The sequence below is a fragment of the Centroberyx affinis genome, unplaced genomic scaffold (assembly GCF_046629955.1).
Source record: "Centroberyx affinis isolate AG114_WGS23_722 - 3 ecotype Tasmania unplaced genomic scaffold, CSIRO-AGI_Caff_v1 ptg004023l_1, whole genome shotgun sequence".
In the NCBI taxonomy this organism is placed as follows: Eukaryota; Metazoa; Chordata; class Actinopteri; order Beryciformes; family Berycidae; genus Centroberyx; species Centroberyx affinis.
The window spans coordinates 27893-44426 of NW_027281825.1; the positions used below are offsets into that span (position 1 = coordinate 27893).

At 40.8% G+C, this 16534-nt stretch overlaps 1 protein-coding gene across 1 annotated transcript in view; it reads left to right on the forward strand.

The window, feature by feature from the left end:
- The first annotated feature begins 1193 nt into the window (after nucleotides 1-1193).
- LOC139663459 (ras-specific guanine nucleotide-releasing factor RalGPS1-like) overlaps nucleotides 1194-16534 on the forward strand; it is a 121435-nt gene continuing 106094 nt past the window's right edge. Inside the window, exon 1 of the mRNA XM_071542138.1 lies at nucleotides 1194-1418. The gene's annotated coding sequence lies outside the window, so the exon portion shown is untranslated. The remainder of the gene's footprint in view (nucleotides 1419-16534) is intronic.

The following is a 16534-nucleotide window of genomic DNA, read 5'->3' on the forward strand; positions in this document are numbered from 1 at the left end:
TAGGCTATATGATTTAGTATGACATGTATGCTAGTTAAGTCCTTTGAGACATGCTTGGGCTATATAAATACACTAGACTAGACTAAACGTGGATTATCGTTGGAAAAGAAAACGTACGTTAAAAAGCTGGTCTGCTTCTGTGTTATTTGTTGTGTTATTATAGAAAATGACTGTTAGTTTAAACAGTGTTTGGAGATAACTGCTTTTGCTAGCTGTCTCTAAGATCCAAACTGAATCAGGCAAAGTATCTTCCATGTGTTTTGCTTCTGCTGCTTGTAACTCATTGTAAAATTAATTAAAACTCAAAAACTGATGACAAGCAAACTCACCTCTGCTCTTCCTTTTCAACTACACCAGTGGTTTTCAGTAGTGCCATCAAGGTACAAGATTCTGCATATTTTAATTCAAACTAAACACTACAGCAACTAATTTAACCTTCCCTGATTGAAGTTGAGCTAATTAGTGACACGTGACACACACACACACACAAAATATACACAAACATATGAGAGGGAATATGATATGGAGTACTCTTCATGTTTTAAAAATAATTTTTTAGTGCTTTTTCCATTTTGATAAATATAATAATAATGGCACCATGTGATGCCTCAGTGGTTGCTTGTAGGGAGGGGTTGTGAATTGTCTGACTCTGGTTGATGCATTTTTGTAGTCTTATAGTCTTACCAAAACATTTATCAAAACTGATACATGTAACATTTTGTTGTCACGCATTTTTGTGTATTCACATACATAGGCCTACTTACAAATAACACAAGCAGAATCTGTGCCTATTGCAGTGGCAAGACATGCAAAAACAGAGGCGCATGGGCCTAAAAATCCAGCGAAGACTGCTGTATATGCAAGAGCCAAAGCACTTGAATGCGGCGACAAGTCATATTTACGACTTTGACATTCTGCTGCAGGAGCTTACGAGGCGCACGTGAAGGCAGCATGCATGCACCTGCGTCTGTAGTACGTTTGTATAGAGCCGGGCTGTGATTGGTCTATTTTGACGTTAGGCGGGGGCTGTCTGTGGATGCGCGCGGGTGATTAGGCAATGCACCTGGCTGTCAAGAGAAGTGCGCCTACCTGACACTTCCTGCTGTTGGCATCTATTATTATTTTTTTTCCCTCCCCGCTGTTCGAATGGCAATTTCATACATCACTGCCATGTTTGTATGATTTCGTCTAATGTATCCTGTACGGTCCGTGGACCTTGCGGACCAACCGTCGCGACCTTGGCTTCACGTTCGCCTGAAAGGAGTAACCCCGCTCGAGACTGCGAAACACTGCTTGGATTTAACCGACCACAGTGATTGGACTCATTTTACGTGGACGTGTATTGTCGTATTTGTGGATACAGCAGCAGTAGCAGCAGCAGCAGCAGCAGCAGCGAGGGTTCCTGGCTTGTGGAGAAGGTAATGCACCACTGGAGTGTAATGGTTCATTCTGTTGCCGTAGTGAAATGTGGCTTTGCGGCGCGAATAGAAAACCCAGCAGGCCGAGACATTTTTTTTCTTCTTATCTGTGGGGTATAAACGCCGTCTCATAGGTAGTTTGCGTCGTGACGGGAGGCTCTTAACAGGGCGAGACGTGGAGGTGGGTGGTTGTGTTTGTGTACGTTTGCTGTCACGTAGCTGCACAAATGTGGGTTATGCGACACTTGACTTTGATCACATCTGCCTTACAAACGTGTTTGTGCAGCTGCACCGTGCAATGTCGGTCAGCAGGTTGCAACACAACTGTGATTCTCTTTCTGTTTGTCTCTCAAGTGCATTTATGATTCAGACTTGAGCTACTAAATCTAAGTAAATCAGAAATGAGATTACAGTTAGGAAATAATATCAAGAATGTGTGATTTTGCAGAATGAAAGGATTACAATTGAACACATTTTCACTAGCCTACTGATGATGATACTTCAACTGCATCATGGGTTTGCTATATTAATCCCACATTGACTTTCTAGTCTTTAATTCATTCCTTTGCTGGACTGTTGAAAACAAGAAGCTGCCATGCCAGCTATTTGCCTTGCATGCTGAAGTAAACACACGCACACAGTGGCACACTCAGTTTTCCTCCACATTTGCTGCAATGTCAGTAATCACTGTGAATGTCTGTTGCATAATGAACTGTCCTTGCATCGTTGTTTGACAGAATGACATTTTCCATGTTTCCCATGCATCATCACTATCAGTGAAATGAAAATCAGAATTCGTCTGGCTGTCTTGTTGGTATTGAATAAAGCCAATTGGCCAAAGCAAGCCAAATAGGTTAAATGACATAGGACAAGCAAGTGCCTCCCACCCAGTGCATGCTGGGATAGGCTCCAGCCCCCCAGGTATGGAAAATGACTGACTTGATGAGTAGACTGCAGTCATTCTTATTGACAGTGGTTTTGCCAAATGATTTCTCTCCCCAACTTGTAATTTCCTTTTAAATATGACTTATTAGATCTGCCCAATAACATCTTTAAGGTACAAAAGGTCAGATTTTCTGTCTCAGCTGACAAGAGCATGTTGGGTTTGGCTCTTGCTGGTGTAATTTGACTTCCTCCTTCCTCCTGTCCCTGCTAAACTTCCTTAAGGACTTCTTTATACGCTCCTAAGCGTGTGTCTAATTTACATGGAGGGATGATCCCAGGTATGGTTTGGTAGCATGGACTCAAACTTCCAAGTTAGAGCTGGCAGTCTATAAACAAGGAATGCCATTTTTCAGGAATTCCGATTTGTTTTGGTTTGATTTGTTTTCTGCTTGTTGTGTTGCCACCCACACTTGCTGTTGAGTCAGATTTCACAAAGAATACCAAAATGTGTCATTAACATACTACATTCTAAACCGCTGACGTTATGCCATTGGAATTATGAAACTTTGAGTCATGTTAAAGGAATTCATAACCTTAACCCGGACATCTTATCCATTTTTCCAATTCCATTCTGCTACTCCCCGTCTATTACTTGTAGGTTATGGTATTAATGCAAGCAGTCATGTAATGACCTTTGACTGTTCGGGGCTATAAAATAATACAAAATACATATCTGTAGGCCTCCTTCTCAAGTTTGATTATTAACTCCTTGTCGTCCCTCTAGCTATGTGCAATTAGTTTATAGGTCAACAAAACACACGGCATGATATCTGACAACTCAAGGAAAATAATATCCATAACATCCAGTGTCAGTGCATTGTTGGCCCATAATAGAATCGTCATATTATTTTCATTTACACTGAAAATAGAACTAAAACAAATGTTTGTCTTGGCCGTTCCACATACACTTTATATATAAAGTGTATATAAAACCCTATCTTTTGTTATCAGATCTGTCACTTTCAATTGAACATTTCCATAGATTGATATCAGTTATAGGTTGCATCATTTTTATAGCAGGCTGTGAGTCTAGGCTTCTTTTCATGTTTCCCCCATTCGCAAATTCTAATGAATGCTTGCGTTTGCTATTGGGAATTGGAGAGTTCATCCAATGGCTGATTCTGAAGGTCAGCTCCTGATGACCCATGGTTTCAGTGTAGCTTGTGTGTGTGTGTGTGTGTGTGAGTGGCAGCGGACCAGGACATATGTGTACAGCTGACTCTCCATTGCGTTTGCCCCTTTTAATTGTACGCCAGCAGGGTTTTAAAATGGTTGGAGTTGCTCCAGTCTAGAATTTAGAATTTGTGGCTTCTGTTATCACTAAGAACAGTTAATCATCATTTCCACTTTTCTTAATTAACATCAATGCAATCCAAGTATTTGAATGTGGCGTGTGTGAACCAGCCACTCAGCTCGACTGTCACTGATTTCTAATAATATGAAGTCGTCACATGCTGGGATGGTAGATGTGGGGGGATTGTGACTTCAAAGTATTACAATGAACAATGCATGGCTCAAAAAATGTATTCAAGCCTTTTGCTGCATTCACTTTTGTTTTCGTTGGAGATCTCAGGGTTAAACTGGGGTTTTTCTATGCAGTGCCTTCATAATATCATTCAGAACCCTATTTTCCAGGCTGAGAATCTGCATTTCAAATCTGAGAAGGTAAAAGCTTGAAGACCTGCAGCGCCTGCCGAACGCCTCTAATAATCCGGCGACTGTAGGTCAGTTGTCCTTGAAGCCGTCTGGACCCTCCCCACACATCATGGCTGCCTTCCAGCCCTCCCACTCCTGCAGATGGGAACGTTATGCTACTCCTCTGTTACTTACCTCGCCTCAAGACGAGGCAAAGGCCCGAATGCATGCCGTAGCTCATGTCCTGAGAGGTTAGAATTGAGGATTGGCCTTCTGGTTATACATACATCAACATCGTTTTTGTTTTTTTTATGTATTTTTGGACACTGGGATTTTGGCAGGTTTAGTTTTTAACCTTCAGCTCCACTCTGCTTCACATTCATACAGTTCCGATGGAGCTGATGGACCTCTAGTTTAATGGCATGTCAATTGTCCTCTAGCTTTTGAGTGGCTTGTTAAATTCCCATGTGAATATTTGCTTTTTCAACTTTCAGAGGGCAACAAGCTAGAGAATGGAGCATACAGTGTTAATGTGTTGCCGACTGATTTTATTATCATTTTTTAAGAGCATTGCTTGGGCAACAGAGAGACCTAGGGAGAGCGTCTTAGAAATGCTTGTAGCTCCACAGTGTGGTGATGGTAATGGTAACAAACAAATATGTAGGCTATAGTATAATAGAAGGGCAAATTTGCATTGATTAGGCATTTAAAAGAAGTCTAAGTGGTTATAGATGATGCTCCATAGGATTTAAAAGTGAAAGTTTAGTTGACGTCTATGTGTATATGGACTTCAGTGGTGCATATTAAAGGAATAGTTCACCCAAAAATGAAAATTCTGTCATCATCTACTCACCCTCATGCCAAATGAAACACAGGTGAAATGTGTTAGTCCATATAACACACAGGGAGGCTGCCAGCACAACTTGGTAGCAGCCTTCTCCAAAACAACTGAAGTCAATGGGGACCTGTTCTTTAGAGTTCCAAAACAAACACAGCCAAACAATCACACTGTGAATAGAAAGACCTATACACCATTATTAGTTAAGATTTGCACTAAATGATGGTGTAAATATACTGTAGGTCTTTTTGGAACTCTGAAGAACTGGTCCCCACTGACTTCAGTTGTTTTGGAGAAGGCTGCTATGGAGTTGTGCTGGCAGCCTCCCTGTGTGTTATATGGACAAACTTCACCTGTGTTTCAACTGGCATGAGGGTGAGGAGATGATGACAGAATTTTCAGTTTTGGGTGAACTACTCCTTTAAGGGTATGGCAACGTCTCCCGTCTCACAACAATCGGTTGTCCCTGACCCGGTTTCTTTGAAGGCAGGTCTGGCTGAGCAGAAACTGCAGCCGCGGGTCAGTCCCTGTGCGCCGTGGCAACCGGAGGCCAAAGTGAAACCAGACGAACTGGTGTCGCAGGAAAGCACCTCGCTCGCAATTGCGTAAACCGTTCTGTCATGAGCTAGAGTTTCACTTGAAGTATCAGGACTGCTTACTGGGCCACATCCTCTCCCCTAGTCAGCGATTCTCTGTACACCCAAAAAATGTATGTCATTTGTTGAGTCAGTCGAGTGTAAGGCTACGCGGGCCGGTGTGTTTTTGTTTTTGCATTTGTAATTGTCTGGCCGGGTTTATTGTGCAGCCATCCTTGAGAGCCTACCAAGTGCTGTGCAATCTATTCCACTCAACAAGGCTGATGATTGATGTTGGTTAACATATTGAAGAGACTCACCCGCATGATAATAATTGTAAACAAAGTTACAAAGTGCTATAGAGGAAACTAGGATAAGGATAAGGATAAGGATGTTTTATTGTCATTCCAACGAAATGAGCTGCTCAGGTCCCGGTTCAGGTGATAGCAATAATAAAATCAAGAAGAAAGCACACAATAAAAACACCATTATAAAAATAAGTATATAAATATAAGTATAAATATAAAGTCAGCAAAGTGTGAGGATAGGAATAAGACTGTAAAAATCTGAAAAATAAACAAGGTGCCAAGTGGGCCTAAATTGCAGCATGCCCTGATATGAAACTATAGTAATAATAGCAGCAAATTGTTCAGTGAGAAGCAGCAATTGTTCAGTGTGATTTTCAGGATTTTCAGTCTTAAAGTGCCGAATTTCTCACAAATCAAGCAATTCTTAAAGCAGTTGATACATTTCAAATAGTAAATAGTCATAGATACACTTATATAAATTAGATTTATAGATTACATGAAGCCTTTAGTAAAACTCTGACAGTCAAAAGCAACGTGGCATAGTAGTATGTGACATACATAGATCAATACAATTAAGTTATACATGTATATTAAATGACAAGTTTATAAAAAGGAAATTTAGATTCACTTCAGTTATGGGAAAACATCACTGTTGTGGGGAAATTGTTGTAGAAAGGGTTAAACATTTTATTAGAGTAGTTTCTATCAATAAAAGATGAAAAGAACTTATTTAAATATCATGGCAGTGTGTACAGGGAGCAGAGGTGCGTTTGTGGGATGCTGTGTGTGCGTGTGTGTGTGTGTGTGTGTGTGTGTGTCTGTGTGCTTGACTGTACAAAATGCAGAGGCAACAGTCCTCAGTGATAAGAGCCTATGCTTGAATTCCAGCAATTTTCTAGGTTGACGTGTCACTGTACTCATACTCACACAAGCCTAATTTGGACACAGTCAAGTATGACATATTATATTTCCTAGTATAATTCCTGATGTCGGTTACAAATGTGCTTATCGTGCTACAGTTTGTCTTTTGTGCTTGGGAAAATAGGTCCGCTCATTGACATGGCAGTGACTGTTAACAAGGTGTAGTGTGATACTGTCAATGATGTGATGTGTGGTTTATAATGGAGCTTTTATCTCTTGGGATAGAATCTTATCATTTGGTGTTTGGGTTTATATGGTCAGGTATATTTTTACTTTCTCTAAGAGATACACCTACAGAATTGAATGGAATTGAAACTTAGTTTTTAAATGTGCAAGGAAGGGGTAGGAAGGAAGTCTTGGCACTCCAAAAAAAAAAAAAAAAAAAAAAAGCCCAAAAACTGCTGAACCAGTATAAGGTGATGTTGTATTCCCAACAGGAAGACCAGCTCCCCCTGAGGAAGGCTCTGGGAAATGTCAGCTGTGTTTAGGCTCTACATATATTTTAAATCTACTTGGGAATCATTTCAGGCCCTGCGTGTGTGCTTCCCCAATTGAGCCTCTTGCAGTAGGCTATATATCACCCAACCCTTGACTGTACTCATACTCACCAAGGTTGAATAGGTAGAGCAGTGTGTTAAATTACCAAATCAGCAATCAAAGAGTCAGTAGCTATGCTTGACACTGTGCTTATGAAGTAAGATTGAAAGCTTTTCTTCTCATATGGCTGTTTTTTTAAGGGGTTTGTGTAATGTATTTATGTTTTTTTTTTCCCCTCTGCAGCATCAGTGAGAACAGTTATATGCACACTAATAATTCATCTTAATACTCCAAACTAGTGAAATGCTCATGTAAAGGCCCGATTTGACTGTGCTACAACAACTGCAATGTGCTTCAACAGCCACAAAGTCAAATAACTTAATATTTCAATCATGTGGAGAGCGACAGATGTTCCGGAACAAAGTAAGCGTCTAACTGAAAGGCAATCCGGTGGCATGTGGACAACGTTTTGGTGGACATATGGCCCCAAAGAAAAATGAGAGGGCACCTTGGGATGGGTGTGATGGGTAGGGAATGACAATGCAAGGACAACATGAAAAAGGCAATGTGTTTCCCAAGCGAGGAAGTAGAGCCTAGGCTTGGGCGATAAGGTTTTTTTTGGGGGTGGTATTTAATTTTATTTCTTCCAAATGACATCAAATAGTGATATCGGTGTTCGGTATCGCAGGAAATATCGCAACGTTCAGGAAATATCGCGATATTCGATAATATTGAATATCGACCCAAGCCCAGTAGAGCCTGTTATGACCACTTTGATCCTCATCATCGGAACGACTTTGTACTTGAAGAAACAGGCTGTCACTGCCTTTCAACTTGTTGTGAGGGAGGGGTTGAAGGATATCAGTGTATTATATAACAATATCCATGGAGACTGTTTTAAAGTTTTCAAGCAGTTATGAGAAAAGAGTGCCATACAACATCACCATCATGCTACGTTGGTTTGGTGAATATTGATATTTTAAGGACTTGACTGAGACACACAATGAGCCCCATAACTCTTGGGTAGGAGAATTTTTTTGTTTTCATACTCAGTTGTTTGGGATGTGAAACAACAGAATGACTATGCGGTTAAAGGATCGATTGTCAGTTTCAGTTTGAGGGGATTTTTTCAGCTGTATTAGATCCGCATTAGAACTGCAGACTTTTTTTGTTTATAGTCACATACTGTATTTCAGCTGGGGAAAAGGATTTGGACAGATGCAAGTTTTATTCAGTAACATTAGATTTAAAGACATACTAAGGAGGGTTTTCCCCCATTAATATAGCATAAACTCATCCAAAAATGATCCTACTCCATCATGACTTATGGCCCATTGTAGTGGGCCACAGTGGGTAGAACGGATTCACTCTCATTTTGGAACAAGCCTAGCCTGGTTCCAGACTCCTGAATCGCAACCCGCCCACTCTTCAGACTTGCTCTAGGGATTCAGGGTCTGGTGTTGCTCTATTCAAAGCCGATTTCTCGATCGGACAAAAAACGATCGGGCCAATCAGCGCCTTTGTGGGCGGGACTAAAGTTTGAACCGTCCAGCATCAGTGTAACTGAAAATAACGTCAGAGCGGCCAGATATGTCAGTCACTAGTGATTGGTTCGGGGAAAATCAACACTCCCCCACACAGAAAACGGCTAACATGGAAGCAATGTCAGACTGAATAATGGAGTGGAAAGGAAATTCAGTCTGAATATCAGGCTAGAACGAGCCTTGTCAGCATGGCGTTTCACCAATTTTCACGTGATGGTCTCATTTTCCTATACCGCCATTACACTAGGCTATCAAATTTGAGAATGATATATCGAGGTCAATATTCTACACTAGGGGCTTTAACATTGATTGGGAAAGTCCGAATTCATCGACCAAGAAACAGCTTAACGATTTGAACAGATGTCTTTGGGTTATAGCTCTACTCCAAACCCTCTGGAGTAATTGATATCGCTCCTCCATTTGCAGGATCCAGTGCTGTCAAACTCTCCTCAGTATTAGAGGGGGGATGAAACGGACAGAAAATGCCTGTCTTCCCTTCCCTTTCTGTCTCTACGCGGTGCCTCTTCCACTCCACGGCTTTCTCCACACAGGGACCTTAACTCAGAACGAGAGGGTCAGATGAATCAGCAAATCCTGACAGAAAGGCTAACGTGACCCAATTCAGCTGTTTTTCACTCAAGTCCTCCTTTTTTTTTTTTGCCTCCTCACGTTCATTCTCCCTCTCCCCTTGTCTCTTTTCCCTGGGTCCTGCATGGGGAAGAAGCAATGTTATTCAGGAAAAGCCAGTAAATAGCCATTTACTCCCCGGTGACGGGACGAGGCTGCTGTGAATAGGGCCGAAGTCAAGAGAGTGAATGAAGATTACTGTGCCAGCCACGCCACTCATGTGGCCCTGTGATGCCCCCTCTACAGTTTCCCATAACAACACCACAGCACTTCAATGATAAACCAGCCACTGCCAGAATGGCTTAAGGTCAAAGCTGAAGGTTTGGCTTATTCCACTGACATATTGTCAGCGGAAGACCTCTTTAGGATTCTGGACGATGGGGTGATGGCATACTCTAGGCCAGTGATTCTCAGCCTCTTTCATATCAAGGACCCCTAATTTAGTCCACATTAGAGCCACAGACCCCCATTTGATGAGATTTTGCCTCTCAGACCCAAATCTGAGAATATTTTTATTGTTAGATATGATTTTGTCCAGAATCCCATGACTATCTGTGTTGTAGGTAGAGAGATAACAGTGAAACTATGATCAAAACAGTCATTCTTTTACATTCTCTAATTGTGTTCACTTCTTGTAAAGTAAATAATGGTGAAGTTTAACAATTCATCAGTTTGCTGGGGACCCCCTCAAGGACCCCTGGTGGTCCCCGGACCCCACGTTGAGAACCACTGCTCTAGGCTTGGGCGATATCCAAAATTGAATATCACCACCAAAATATCACGATACACAATATTATCGCAGGGGTTTCAGTTTGGTTATTTTTTCGGGTTCTTTGGGGGGGAATTTTACTTTGTGTCTTCCAAATTAGCCTACATCAAATTACTAGGCGGCAATAGTAATTATTATTATTAACAGCCTAGAAATGTGATCTCATTATTGAAGCATTGGAGGAAACAATGGCCATTTGGTATAATTTGCTCATTCCTGCTATTTCCAGAAAAACGGGCTGAGTGTGGAAAAGGAACCCACTTAAATTAAAAAGACACATTACTATAAATATGAACAAAAGAACACAGATAATAGATAGGGCTGAGAGGTACAATGGTGATGATGATCATGGCTTTCATAGTTTGTTTCACAAGTGAAGCAAATTGTGTCTTTTTAACCTCCTCCTCAGGATTACTTTTTCATCAATCTGTATAGCTATATAATATAGCGCATGCTTGGAGGTCTGGTCTCCCTGAGCTCACAGGGATTCCCGGTTTCTGACCTTGTTGGGAAATCTATGACCATCATCTCTAACTGTGAGCCATTGCGGTTTGTCTCTTCTCATATCTGTCAGATATGATATTTCCCAATTTCCTGTCAGTGTGAGGCAGTCCTCGTTTGTCTCAGCCAGACTGTCAAGTCTCTCGGGAGGAGGCAGAGTGGAAAGGCTGGTGACATTGCACTCAGATTGTCAGTAACGAATGCTGCTCGGTGTTAACAATAAGGACCTCTGTCAACACTGTGTGACCTGGCTATTCAGCTGCTTGGAGCGACTGACAAAATCGTTGAGGTAAATTCATAATACAGCAGGGCCGTAGCCAGCTTGGCCGAGGGGGCGGGTCTTTCCCCCCCAAAAGTGAACCTTTTTATTGTCAGTAATCCTGAAAATCCGCATGCACACTGGCCCTGCTATATGTACATAATTCCTTTGGGTAAATGTACAAGATGGAATAATAAATAAAATGATGTATTCTTAAAACAAAGATGAAACAGATGAAATCATCCACTGGAACTTCAATATGTAACTACCAGGATTCGTTATCAGATTTATGATCAACATGATTAGCAGAGAAGAATATTTGTTGTGTCGGGGGTTTTCTGTTGCACTGGGGATTTTTCCACCATCAAGATGGTTTGGTTTTGGTTTTGTCTGCTTGGGGAACCACAGAGCAACACTGACCAAGGAACCAGCGCAGATCTTGTTCACAGCATTGCGATACAAAACAGTTCCTCAATCTTTTAAAGTTGCTGCTTTTCTCAATGTTGACTTTTATTATTGAAAGATGGATGATTTTGACTTCCCATTCATTTGAATGAGGCCACGAAAATAACCTGTAAACTGACATTTAACACGGTGGTGAACAGATTCAACAACAGATCCTGCTGCTGTGATTTTCAACTGACTGTGGGTCCAACGGTTTAGAACGTAATTTCGCCGAATAGAATTTTTATTGATAGAAGAGAACATAGCGGAGAGATAGTTCCTGTTTGGGAGACCGGATCTTCTTATATTTAAAATGCTAATTTTAGTGTAAAGCAAGAATAGCAATGCAAAATGACAATGGACCCAGGATCGCTTGCAGGATCTGTTGTTGAATCTGTTCACCAACGTGTTAAATGTCAGTTTTCAGTCTATTTTCATGGCCTCATTCAAATGAATGGGAAGTAAAAAATCTACAAACTCATCCAGCTGCAGCCGTCCTTGGTGAGTAGTTTATATTCTGGTTTTCATGGTGGTCAAGAGCCAAATAACCCCCCCATGTTAAAACTAAGTGGAATATTGCTTTAAGTGGCGTGCCAGTCTTTACAACATGGCGTAATCCATGGAGGTCCTCGCAAAATGGGTCAGTGCCTTGTGTGTGGTGAAAGAACAAAAGCGGCAAAAAGCAGGAACTTCCTAACGGCGTCCAATTTTTGTGATGTTTACAACCAAAAGCACTCGAACGCACAATCCGCTGTGCTTTCCACTTCTAGAACTAGAAAGTGGGAACAATCGAGGATAACTCGAAGGCCACATCTGCCCTGTTGCCATAGCGCCAAGGCTCAAAGCTGAGGCCACAGACAGGTAGGCAGCTCTTTAGCCCACATACAGAGCTAGACAAGGTAAACAGCAGCAGCAGAAGCACTACAAATGAACCTCATCCAAATAAGGGGGTTATATATAATCCCCCCCCCTCCCTCATTATTTTTATTGATTTTAATTCTAATAGAACAAAAACATATTTCATATTTTGTATATAAACTAAAATGATTAGTCATAATGTTTGCGTTTCCCTGGCACCTTGGGAGAGGAATCAATCAACGGAACCACTGCTTGAGAGAGAGAAAATAAATAAGCAATGCGTTTTGATGCTGGCATACATTTCTAGTTTTTCTGCTCACCTGATAGATGGGATTTGGGAATATGAACTGAAATGATACAGGCTAGATTGGTCAGTTTAGCGTTTTTAGTTTTAGTTTTAAAGACTGAAACAATAGTAGGCCAGTGTAGGATTTTGAGCGTCTGTATCTTCAAGAACATTAAAGGTTATATAGGGATGAGAAAGGGTTAGAAAAAAGAAAAGGACTAATGGAGGAGATAGCAGAACTAAAAAACAGTGGTGGAAAAAGTACTCCTTCCTCCTTCCTTTACTTAAATAGAAGTAGCAACACCATAATGAAGAAATACCTCATTAAAAGTAAAGGTTCTGCATTCAAAGGTTTACTTAAATAAAAGTATAGAAGTATTAGCAGTAAAATGCCAGTCAGAAGTATTTTAATGTTGTCGGTCTAACTGCTCCATATACTGTTGGGGAGTTTAAACTCTAACAATGCAACATATTTTATGAGCTTATCGTATGTTTTGCATGTAAAATCTTATTCTGCAGAGTAACTAGTAACTACAGCCATAAGATAAATGTAGTGGAGGAAAAAGTACAAGAATTCCCTCTGATATCTAGTGAAGTAAAAATATGAAGTCTCACAAAATGGAAATACTCAAGTAAAGTGACAGATCGCCCTTGGCCCAAGGATCAGTTAATTAGATTTTAGTGGTGATCCAGATCTGGAATTCGTGCCATTAGACGATTATCGTTTTTTAGCCAGGACAATTATGCTTGGTTCAAGTGCTGGTGGGGAGGTCATTTGAGATGAATAAAGAATGAATTAAGCTTTCCCTGAAAAGCTTGCATATGTGAATGTCCTTCAAATGTTTGAAATAAAAAATATATATTAAGCTGCTCCCAAGGTGAATACATTTATTAACACCTATACATATAATGTTTGGAGCTCAGTGCTCTTTATCAAATATCTTGCGACAGTGACACCTGGTTAGAGAGAAAAGATGCCTTGATAGTGACCTCAATAAGCAGAAATTGAGTCCCACCCCATCAGATCCTACCAGTAAGCGTTTTTTAATTCAGCTCATTGAATGTGGTGTGGAAGGTCCTCCTCAAGGAAGACCGCAATGAATGAAATGACTGTGAGAGGTGAATATCGAGATACACTCAGATGGGATGAGGTCGTACTTACAATGTGGTTGAGAGGACGGCGTGTCTCATAGACTGTAAAAAAAGATGGATGTAGTACAAACACTTGAGGGATTTGGTCTTCAATAGCAGTGGAAAGCTGCAAAGGATGGGAGGACGGACCGAGTGTCTTAACTTGAAGCCACAGTTGCTCCCGGCTCAGCTGTGGCGGTTAGTTGCTCCAGTCTAGAAAGAGTAGCCCAAGTAGCATGATGGAGGGAGATTGCACAATTGAACATGGTTGCCCATCTCTGCCATAAGCCACAGAATACCAACGGGAAAAACACTGCTCCCAGCATTGGCATTACAGAGGCTGCAGGTCCATATGTGCCAACACTTACTGTGCTCTCAATGTGGTTTGCATCTTTGAAAATGTTTGCACAAAAGCTCAAAGTCGGGGCTCAGATCTAAATGTATGGCATGATCCATAGATTCATAATGCAAAGAGAACATAGTGAGGGGGATTTAGGGGATATCAGTGCTTACAGGCATGGAGTAGACATGACAAATCTGAGTCTTGTGGGGTTAGAATGGAAAGCTGCAAACGTGGGGGAACTCAAAGTCGAGACCAAATAACTTTCTTGACTCATTCCTTTAGTAAATGCTACTACATCTGATTCTTAAATACTTAAAATGATTCTTAACTTCTTGGAAAAATACAGTGAAGCTAAGTGATGTCACCTTCTGTAGAGTACAACAGGTGGTGACATCACCTGGCACAAAGACCAGGCAATAGCAGATGGCCAGTTCAGTAGCCTACTTTTCACCATTAGATGCCAGGCTTCACCACAGATTTGGGGTTTAGTTAACTCATTAAAAATATTGCGTTGCAAATATCAGGATTACTGATCCAGCAGTGTTGAAACCTTCTGTGTCTTTACTGCCTTGTATTCTATTGAAGGGACTGTCATAAATATTGATAGCTTGCTGTAGCCTGGAAAATGCTAACAGCTTGGCCTCAAGCGTTTGCCTGGCCTTAAAACTCCATGAGGGTTTTCATCAAAATATTGGATGCATTATTCATTGGGGTCTTTGTTGCCCTGGAACCCTTTTTAAAAAGTGTGAATTCATTCTCATTAGCATATAGTTAATGGCATTCAATGGTCGATTTGTTGTTTTGCCACCTTTTTTAATTTGAAAATTGGACGGAAATTATTAGACCTTAGAGGGAGATCTATGTTTAGCTTTTTCAAAATCCTCATTCATTGGATGTTTTCCGTGTTTGTTTTTGGTCATCTCTCAACTCAGATAAATGTGTTATTATATGTTTCATTGTTACACAGTAAATGGGTTAAACAAGAGTGGGTCAGCAAGGGGTCCAGTGTAACCACTAATCAGCCTGCAAGGAGGCTGGAAAACATAAACGCTGTGAACCAGCAATGGAGGTAGCATGCTATAACTAACAAGTATAATACACAGAAACAATAAGCAGCACCCTGTCTTTATAATCTGTGTGCATTGTATGAGGGTCTCAATTTAGAGCCCCTACGTGTAGAATATTTACCTCAATGTATCATTCACAAATTAATTTTGGTTGCATAGTATAATGGCTGTAGAAAAATGAGACACCTACATTTTTGCTGGTGCTCCTAGGTTTCAGAGTAGTGAGTGTGACGTCACCCATAGGGTTCCGAAGGACCGTTTTGAAGCCTAAATTGGGTTTGGGTTTCTGATCTAGACCTCCCCTATATGACACCAAGAGGGGTTACACTGAGACAGTATCTAAAAATGTATTTTCACCGTAGAAATATTTCCTTGTTTCTCTTGTTTTCATCTGTTTGTATAGCCATATTATTGGAAATGCCAAAGTCTCGCAAAATATTCTACTTGCTCTGGTCATGGTCTTCATGGTCTTCACCCCCTTTGGCCTTGGTCTAGGACTCAACTAAGCTGGTCTTTCCTCTCTTTTTGTTGAATAGAGCATCCCCTTCACTACAGAATCAATATAAAACTAGCCACTCATAACTTTATTCTCCCTTGTCTTGCATTTCTCTTTCTTTTGCTTCTCCTGCCCTTGTTGATGTCCATAAATGACAACAGTAACACAGTTACACTACTACTATTATACATATTCCAATATCCACACAGCCACACAGTCTCTGTACAGCTCTACCGTGTCCTTCCAGTAGTCGCTGCCTTCCTTTTGGGTCCTGGGAGTTGATGTAATTAGATTAGATGAATCTTTAATGATCCTTGTGGGTACATTTGTAGCTGTTTTGTAAACAGAAGCTTATCAATCATCCAAAATATTCAACGCAATTATTGTAACACTTAAACGGGAACATTAACTAGAGGCTCCTTAGTTGTAGCGAATGTAAGAGTGAGATCACACCTACAGCTTGTTTTCTTTGGTCCGAACCATAGCGGAAAAGATTACTTGCATGCAGGCAAATCTTTACCTTGTGTAGGGGTGGAATATATAGAGGTGACTGAAGCAAAGTAAAAGTAAAAGTGCATAATGGCTTCTTGATTGATTGACAGCAAGCTTTTCAACTGTCTAAGGAAATGCAGTCTCTGGTGAGCTTTCTATATTATGGTGTTGGTGTTGTCTTTCCATTTAAGGGTAGGGGAGATATTCTTGCCCAGGAACTTTACATTCTCCACCTTCTCCTCTCCCTGACCATTAATTACAATAGGTTGGAGCTTAACCTTGAAAGTGTACCATCACCTCTGTAGATTTCCCGACATTCCCAACTAGATTGCTCCCATTGCACCACTCAATAGGAGCACTAAGTTAGTGCAAATTAAGAAAAAATCGGAATGGACACAACAATAAACTTCAGAACTTGGAAATATTTGCATTACTTTGAACTGATCGATGAAAGGAAAATGATGTTATTGTTAACTGTAAGCTTACCATTCACTATCATACTTAATATTTGAATTGAAAGCACTTGCTAATGTGTTGTGA